The sequence below is a fragment of the Miscanthus floridulus genome, chromosome 6 (genome assembly GCF_019320115.1).
Source record: "Miscanthus floridulus cultivar M001 chromosome 6, ASM1932011v1, whole genome shotgun sequence".
In the NCBI taxonomy this organism is placed as follows: Eukaryota; Viridiplantae; Streptophyta; class Magnoliopsida; order Poales; family Poaceae; genus Miscanthus; species Miscanthus floridulus.
The window spans coordinates 107,080,871-107,091,098 of record NC_089585.1 but is presented as its reverse complement, the minus strand read 5'-3'; positions in this window follow the sequence as shown (position 1 = coordinate 107,091,098).

Sequence of the window (10,228 nt, the reverse complement as noted above, 5' to 3'; positions counted from 1 at the left end):
CTCCAAAAACAAAAGTTGTTCAAAATCAAAAGTTCTACAACTTTGCTTTTATAACCATCTTCTAATTCGGTCTAGTTTTTGAAATGAACTTTTGAATTTAAAAGGGGAAAATTAATGAATTACGCCTTTTCAAATTACTCCTAGTTTTTCCAAACAACTTGAAAAACTCCAAAGATAAACTTTGCTTAACTAGTCAAGCTCTACACTTTTGCTTTAAGGCTCCACCCCAAAATATGCTTAGATTTTGAAATGGATTTTTAGGGTAGGATTTAAATGCTGAAAAGCGGGGTTTTCTGAAAAATTCAATTCCAACCAAATTTTGAACTTGAGTCAAACAATACAATTCAACACTCATAACACAAATGTAAACTTGTTTTAGTAAATGCATATCAAAGTTTTCACCAAATGCCAAATGCTTTGCAATGCATATGATGACATGTCAGATTTTAATATTTAAACACCCGAGGTGTTACAATCCTTCCCCCTAAAAGAAATCTCGCCCCGAGATTCAAAGCCATAGGGTAAGTAATGGAAAAGGAAATGTGTCGCGAGAACACATACAAAATCTGTCCATAAAACAACTTAGGTTCCTTTACAAAACACAATTTGCAGCAACCGAGCTCAACTAACATTACTCTATTCTATATTGACGCTAAAAATTCAGGAAACTTTTCTAACAAGTAATCTTCTGATTCCCAAGTAGCTTCCTCTTCTGAATGTTGATTCCATTGTATTTTATAAAACTTGATTGTTCGTCTTCGAGTAACACGATCTTTCTGATCTAACACTCGGATAGGTTATTCGGAATAAGTTAAATCCGGTTCTAGTTCCACTCCTTCAACTTCAACATTCTGTTCAGGCACTCGGAGACACTTCTTCAATTGAGAAACATGGAACACATCATGTACAGCTGCGAGATGTTCAGGTAACTTCAAGCAATATGCCACTTTTCCATACCTCTCCAAAATTTGATATGGTCCAATATATCGGGGTGCCAACTTTCCTTTAACACCAAAACGGGTAACTCCCTTCATTGGTGATACTTTCAGATATACAAAATCTCCTTTGTTAAATACCAATGGTCTCTGTCTTCTATCCGCATAACTCTTTTGTCAGGATTGAGCTATCTTCAAATTACTCTGTATTTGCCTAACCTTGTCTTCTATTTCTTTCACAAGGTCAACTCCAAAGAATCTTCTCTCTCCAGGCTCAGACCAACTCAACGATGTTCTGCATCTACGACCATAGAGTGCTTCAAATGGAGCCATTCTAATGCTTTCCTGATAAGTATTGTTGTATGAGAACTCGGCCAAAGGTAAGCATTCATCCCACTTATTGGAATAGTTAAGGACACAACACCTTAACATATCTTCAAGTACTTGATTAACTCTTTCAGTCTGTCCATCAGTCTATGGATGATAAGCTGTACTATACAGAAGTTTGGTACCTAATGAAGAATGCAATTGTTTCCAAAAATTGGAGACAAACTGTGTACCCCTATTTGACACTATGGTTTTTGGTACCCCATGCAAACTCATGATTCTTGCTAAGTACATCTTGGCATATTGGATCGTGGGATATATTGTCTTGACTGGAAGAAAATGCGCTGACTTAGTGAGTCGATCTACAATAACCCATACTGAGTCAAATCCCTTTGATGTCCTGGGTAGACCAACAATAAAGTCCATACTTATGTCCTCCCACTTCCAAGATGGAATAGGTAATGGTTGTAATTCACCAGCAGACCTCAAATGTGTAGCTTTCACCTTTTGACAAATATCACACTTTGCTATAAATCTAGCAATCTCTATTTTCATTTTTGTCCACCAGAATCTTTCCTTCAAGTCATGGTACATCTTGTTGCTTCCCGGATGGATAGATAACCTAGTAGCAAGTGCCTCATCTAGAATTGACTGCCGCAACTCAGGAACTTTTGGTACCACCAGGCGATCCTTGAACCACAACACATCTTCATCATCTATGCTAAAGCATTCCGCTTTTCCATTCTTGACTCTTTCCTTGATATGGGCTATACCCTTGTTTTCCTTCTGAGCAGTAATAACTTGATCTCGAATAGTGGCTTCAACAATTATGTTGGTCAAACTTCCTTGTTGAATTACTTCTACATTCAACTTTTCCATTTCTTGACATAAATTCAAACCCATTGCTCTCACTGTCAGACAATTGCAATAACTTTTATGACTGAGGGCATCTGTAACTACATTTGCTTTACCAGGGTGATAATGTACTTCCAAATCATAATCCTTAATCAGTTCTAACCATCTTCTTTGTCGCATGTTCAACTCTGACTGAGTGAAGATATACTTTAAGCTTTTGTGGTCTGTATACATATGGCACGTATTACCAAGCAGGTAATGCTGCCAAATCTTCAGAGCATGAACCACAGCTACTAACTCCAAGTCATGAGTCGGATAGTGTTCTTCATGTTGCTTAAGTTGCCGGGATGCATAAGCAATGACTCGGCCTTCTTGCATCAACACACATCCAATACCAATACCTGAAGCATCACAATAAACATCAAACGGCTTCTCGATATCAGGTTGGGCTAACACTGGTGTAGTAGTCAACAGTCTCTTCAAAGTCTAGAAAGCCTCCTCACAATCTAATGACCAGACAAACTTGACTTGGTTCTTCAACAATTCAGTTATAGGTTTTGATACTTTAGATAATTCTAGAATAAACCGACGGTAATACCCCGCCAATCCCAGAAAACTCCGAACTTGATGAACTGTGGTTGGCGGTTTCCAATCAAGCACATCACTTACTTTACCGGGATCAACTGCAACTCCTTCGGCTGACAAGACATGTCCAAGAAATTGCACTTCCTTAAGCCAAAAATCACACTTGCTAAACTTGGCATATAGTTGATGTTCTCTCAAACGGGTCAGAACAATTCTGAGATGTTTCGCATGTTTTTTCTTATTCTTGGAATATACTAGAATGTCATCAATAAACACCACTACAAACTTGTCTAGCTCAGGCATGAATACTGAGTTCATCAGATACATGAAATGAGCTGGAGCATTTGTCAAACCAAAAGACATTACCAAGTATTCATATAATTCATATCTTGTGGTAAATGCCGTTTTGGGAATATCTTCAGGCTTTATCTTGATTTGGTGATATCCTGATCTCAAATCTATTTTGGAGAAAACTTTGGCTCCGGCCAATTGATCAAAAAGCAAATATATCCGAGGTAATGGATACTTATTCTTGATGGTCACTTCATTCAATGGACGATAATCAACACATAATCTCAGGGTCTCGTCTTTCTTTTTTACAAAAATTGCCGGACATCCCCAAGGTGAGGAACTAGGTTGGATAAACCCTTTCTCAATCAATTCTTTTAACTGAGTCTTCAACTCGGCCAATTCCTTAGGTGGCATCCTATAAGCTCTCCGAGAAATCGGAGTTGTTCCAGGTTGTAACTCTATATTGAACTGTACATCCCTATCAGGTGGTAGACCGGGTAAATCTTCAGGAAACACATCCGGAAATTCACACACTATCAGAATATCTCTAATCTCTTTGACAGCAGTTGCACAAATCTTGCCCACTGATCTTCTTAGAGTTGGAAGTTGGATGAGAAGTTGAGAATTACTATCAAGCAAACTCACCCTTAAGGTCCTATTCAAAGCATCTATAACAGCCTTATGCTGATACATCCAATTCATTCCCAAAATTACATCTATATCCTGATCCTTAAGGATAATCATGGTAGTGGGAAAAATATGTCCACCCAGGTTTACAGGTACCTGGTATACCATTTCCTTAGTACATAGACGTCCCCCGGGCGACTGTATAAAGAAACTTTCCTTTGTTGCCCCAATTGAAATTTCATGCTTCACGACAAATGTTCTATTGATGAATGAATGCGATGCGCTAGAATCGAAAAGTATAACTGCAGGGTGATTGGCAACAGGAAACATACCCATCATCACTGGCTCCCCTTTCGGAATTTCTCCAGCTTGAATATAGAACACCCGTCCTGTCTTCCTCTCATCTTTGCCCTTCTGAGCATTTTGATTGGGGTTCTTGTTTGGTGCCTGACCCTGTTGTTGATTGGCAGGGGCCTTCTAATAATTTTGATTAGCCTGCCTAGGATATGGACATTCCCTGGAGAAATGACCAGTCCTTCCACAATTGTAGCACGGATAGTTGTAACCCTGGGATGTTGGAGCATTGCCACCAGGAGCATTGGTTGACTGTGAATTCGGATAGGTTATAGCAGGACGAACATTTGACTGCTGCCCAGCTTGGAACTGCGGTGGATGATAAGGAGGATGATTATGATGTACTGGATGATAAATCACCCTCTGCCTCTTCTGATTTCCCCCAAAAGATCCAGACGGCATACTCTTTTTCTTTTTAAGCTCCTTATGCTGCCGATACTTTGACTCTGAAGCAATTGCAATATTTACTGCCTCATGATAAGTGACATTGGTGCAAGTGGTCATCATTGTTTGCAGCTTGGTATTCAAACCCCTCATAAACCATCTCTTCTTCTTGGCATCAGTATTGACATGTTCAGATGCATATTGGGACAGATGATTAAATCTTCCCACATACTGCATCACGATTTGATCTCCTTGTTTTAAAGCAAGGAATTCATCTAGCTTCATAGCCATCACTCCTTCAGGGATATAATGGGCTCTGAAGGCAGTACGGAACTCAACCTAAGTTATTGGAATGCCAGCTGGTTGCATAGCCACTAAGTTTGCCCACCAAGCACTTGCTGCACCTCTAAGTTGCTGAGCGGCAAATGCAGGATTCTGATACTCCGTGCATAGAATAAGGTCAAATTTCTGCTCCATGGTTTGAAGCCAGTCATCAGCCTCCAATGGTTCATCTGCCTTGGTGAACACCAGGGGTCTTGTGTGTGTGAAATCAACATATGTAGCCTCCTGTCTGTTATGGTGGCGTCCATGGTTTCCATACATCTGATTCTGATTACTCTGGGCCATCTCATGAAGCAAACGAGAATTTTCAGCCATCACATTGACAAGTGTGGTTATAGCATCAGCTAAATTTGTTGGAACTGGTGGCGGATCTGGAATACCGTCCTCATCTTGTGAAGTTCCTAGAATAAACGAACCCCGCGTACGACGCATCTGCTCATAACAAACCAAACTTTATTCACATGTCTTTATTGAATTGTACCAAAGCTTACTCTAGACACATTACATAGAGTTTACTAATGTACAAACAAACCCATGAGTACGACAACAAAACTACATAACTTAACTAGAGCTTCTATTATACAACTCTACTCCTTTCCTCAATTTCTTCAAACTTCAGGCTCGGTATCCATTCCGGAATTATTACCGCCTTCATCATCACTTTCATCGATCATTACTAATTCTTCAGGATCTTCTTCCTCTTCCTCTCCTGGTTCATCATCATCGGCAAGGATGACACCGGGGTCCATGGCATCAGCTTTAGGCTCATGATTAGGATTTAGTAGATTGCTAAGCCTATGAACTTCCTCATGTAGATAGGTATTATGTTCTTCTAAATCTTCTACATAGAATTCTAACTCATGAGTTCTAGCTCTAGCTACATTTTCCCTCTGCCAAGCTTCATTTCTTCCCTCCACCATACAAACCAACATACGTTCGCAGTTCCTATGCGCGGTGGTGAGATGCCTCAATTGACCCTGTAATTCTCCTATTTGTATAACATCCAAAGCCCTATCTCTAGTAGATTGTGCTAACTCTATAGAAACCCTCAATATCTCTGCCTGAGGATCAGGCCTAGTACTGCTACTACTAGCACCATCATTTCTAGGGGCAAGTTGGTGACGAGGAACTCCTTTGGGTCCAGTGGACTTACGGGGCGTCATCTTGGCACGAGCCATACTGTAGGAAACCAATTTAATCCAAGTAAGACCATTTGATCAAAATCCAAAAAGTAGCTAAGATGGATTACATTCCTCAAACCAGACTCACTACTCAACTCCAGACTAAGAGGTGAAGGAAGTAACGAGTGAATTATTCATGATGCATGAATCGTTCTTACGAACAAAACCATCAAAGTTTATAATGCACATAAACAACATTTATTTTTATATAGGGCATAGTAATATTACTACTCCACCACACAAAACCTTTTTAATCAAATACGGAATGGTGAGAAAGAAATAAGATAAGTCAGAAGCAATTTGGACCAAATTATCAAGTTAAATTTAGTTATCCCAAATCATTTTGAAGTTTTTGTAAAACAATACAACAAAAACCTTGTAACGATCGCTCTGATACCATTCTGTGGCAGAACCTCCTAAGTTATAGGGCCCACATGCACCTGTCACTGTCCGATGACCTTTGACATTTATGCATATGTTTCTAATAACTTAAAAAGACTGTCGGGTGTCCTCGGGGAACCCCGAATCATCCACGATTTCTGAGCAGGATCACGTTACAGAGTCATTGCAGTATTACAACATTTATTCAAATATCAAAACCAGAGTAAAAACAGCGGAAGTCTTACGATAACATAGTTTACAAACCAGTTGTTTCAAACCTTACAAACTAAGTTCGATAATTATTACAAACCATAGTAGTAGTGGAGTGGCATAATTAACATATACATAACACACAAAATAAACATCCCGCCCAAGGATCACACATTTACTTCTCATCGTCAGAACGAACGATAGTCATGCAGCACGATCCAAAACAGATCTGCTCATGAGGCTCACCTGCAACAAGGGTCAACGAACCCTGAGTACAAAAGTACTCAATAAGACTTAACCGAAATAACACTGAGAAGACTCAGGAATGCAGGCTCAGGGATTCAAGGTATGGCTTTAGCAATAATCAAAGTTCTTTTGCATAAAAGCTCTTTTAACAACATTCTTTATAAAGAAAACTTCTTAAAAATTATATACAAAGCTGACACGATCCGCACTGAGATCATGAAACTTCATATCCAATACCTTCACAAGCCTTATTCAAGTTCCAGTTATTAATACTACGATGATGAACAGTGAGTTGAGTCTCCATAACCGAGGAGCAACGACGATTCGAACCGATTATAAAACCCAGCTAGGAATTCTAGACCACACGACATATGCAGGTCCCTGACCTACATATACCAACCTACCCTCAGATCCTCTAAAACAAGAACGGGTCTGCGCCACCCGAGAATACAGTACTCCACCATTCTAGCCCATGACCACATGGGTACACGCTATTCCCGCCATCTCTCCACTCCCAGTGCATGAGTAGCCATTCTCGTAATAGAATTACCAAGTTTAGGCTTATCGGAGTATGTGGTTAGTACTACAAATTCTCACCTCATGCAATTCAACAACGGGCGTGCCTTAATCGACACAGGCGGAAAGACCCCGCTCACAAGACCTCCATGTCTTGTGGCTCACACACACCGAGTCCGCCCGGTCTAGATTTATTTCTCCACATTCCCATATCACATGCTAACATAATTAACCAATGTCCTATTTAAAACTTGCAGGTGGCAGGTAGTCACCCGGCTTTCATCGTTCTACGCATAGCTAAGCAAAACTAAGCATATACGAATTTAAAACTGATAATATGGTAAATATGGAATAACAAGGGTGGTAATGCACCAATTAGGCTCTTACTTAACTCCTAATCACTTAATGCAGTAACGGAAAATAAAAGCAAAATTAATTTGTAAAACACAAGGTAGGGTTGTATGCATCCGGGGCTTGCCTTCGTTGACGAAAAAGTCCGGCTCCTGCGACGTTTCACAAGTATTCGATCCGACCTCAATAGACGGAGTAACCTCCTCAACAACTTGATTAACTACCATGTGTTCACCTTCGTTCACTACATGTAATAACAATGCCATGTTTAACATGATGCGGAATACGAAACATGATGCTCGATGATGGATGCAAAAATTAACAATTTGAATACAACTTTCCTTCGCGGTACAGTTACAAGTCAAACAAACAAAAGTCTGTTTCATAACACATACATCAATTGCCAAGGATCATCATTAACTAATGACCCAAGGTCATCACTCAATCCAAAATTTCAAACAAAACCTAAATCATTAAAGGTTACTATTTGCTTTTATTAATTAATTATTTAATTCAAAATTATGAAATAAATCAACTTATTCTAATTGAGCTCAAAATTTTTGTAAATGTTCATTACATGATAAGTAAGTGGCAAAACAAATTTCATAATTTTTGGACAAGTAAATAAGCCTAGAAAAATCATGGAAATCCATTTGTTAATAAATTGAGCAATTTTTATCACATTTAAAAATACTGAAAAACATTATTTCATATTTTTCTTAAATACTATACATCACAGAGAGGTCACACAAAAATTTTCATAATTTTTGGAGCTCTAAATAAATCTACACAAAAATAACAAAAACAGACACTATTCATTCAAATCTGAAAATAGAAAAATCCATTTGAACGCTGAGTCACTGACAACCCGACCCCACCTGTCATCCCTAACCTCGCGCGCTGACCACGACGGCGACGGCGCTGACCAGCGATTTCTCGCCGACGGTGAGTGGAACGGTGACGGCAAGAGTACTAACATGATCACTACGTTACAGCGCATCGATCTATGGCACTAACGCGACCAATTGCGGGCCGAACCGAGCACTACGCCGACCATGGCGGACGCGGTGGCACGGCAGCGCTACGCCGGTGGCTACAGGCCGATAGCGGTTAAAGTAAAGGTTGGGGAAGCACCAGCAGCTTACCCTGAACATAACTGAGTAAAGCACAAAGCCGAAGGAGCAACGAAGAGGTGGGTCGACGTTTCGAGCAAGCACGGCGGAGCTGATCGTCGTCGGTGATGGTGTACCAGCGACTGCAGTGGTCAAAATGAGCAACCAGCTATGGATTAAGGACTACAGCATCGAGACGAAACATAATCAGCCAAAACCAGGGGCGGAGATGCACCGTGGAGCTCTGGCCGCGGCGAATCGTGCTCGGCGGAGGAGTTGCCGGCCGCGAGGAAGAAGACGATGCAACTGGAGTTCCTGACTAAGACTAGCTGAATTGGTGGGTCGGCTGGATGCGCAAGGATACGGTGGAGCTGGAGCATGCTTTGCCGAGACGGCAACGGCGCTAGGTCGACGGCGAGAGCTCGACGGAGCTGCGGCGGTGGTGACTGGAAAAACAGAGAAGGAAGAAAAACGACGACGACGGCGTCTCGGTTCTTATAACGCGACTCAGAAGCTCAAGGAAGCCACGACAGAGCCGTTTCCACGCCAGCGCGATGCCAAGGACGGCCACGACGCGCCTGGAACGCCGAAGAAGGTCGCCGGCGGTGTAGCTTCGACGGTGAACACTGTTCACAGTATTTACAAGTTTGCCATTCGCCAAAATTCACAAATTACTCCCAAATTTTCATAACAACTCAAAAATCTCCAAAAACAAAAGTTGTTCAAAATCAAAAGTTCTACAACTTTGCTTTTATAACCATCTTCTAATTCGGTCTAGTTTTTGAAATGAACTTTTGAATTTAAAAGGGGAAAATTAACGAATTACGCCTTTTCAAATTACTCCTAGTTTTTCCAAACAACTTGAAAAACTCCAAAGATAAACTTTGCTTAACTAGTCAAGCTCTACACTTTTGCTTTAAGGCTCAACCCCAAAATATGCTTAGATTTTGAAATGGATTTTCAGGGTAGGATTTAAATGCTGAAAAGCGGGGTTTTCTGAAAAATTCAATTCCAACCAAATTTTGAACTTGAGTCAAACAATACAATTCAACACTCATAACTCAAATGTAAACTTGTATTAGTAAATGCATATCAAAGTTTTCACCAAATGCCAAATGCTTTGCAATGCATATGATGACATGTCAGATTTTAATATTTAAACACTCGATGTGTTACACCGACTGGCCGTAGCGCATGCCGACAACGGTCTAGTCAATATATTTTTTAGTTTGATCAAATTTATAGAAGAATACAATAATATTTATAACATCAAATGAACAAATTATGAAAATATATTTCATAGTGCATCTAATAATATCAATTTGGTGCTATATATCTTGGTGCCTTTTCTATAAATTTAGTTAAATTTAAAAATATTTGACTTAGGACAACTCAGGAATTAATTTATTTAGAGACGTATGGAGTATATACTCCCTCGGTACCCTAATAGATGATTTTTAGGTCTAGACGTATGAATTGAGGAGAAATAAAATATGTAATGTATAGGTAATGCAAAGGAGGAACATAGAGA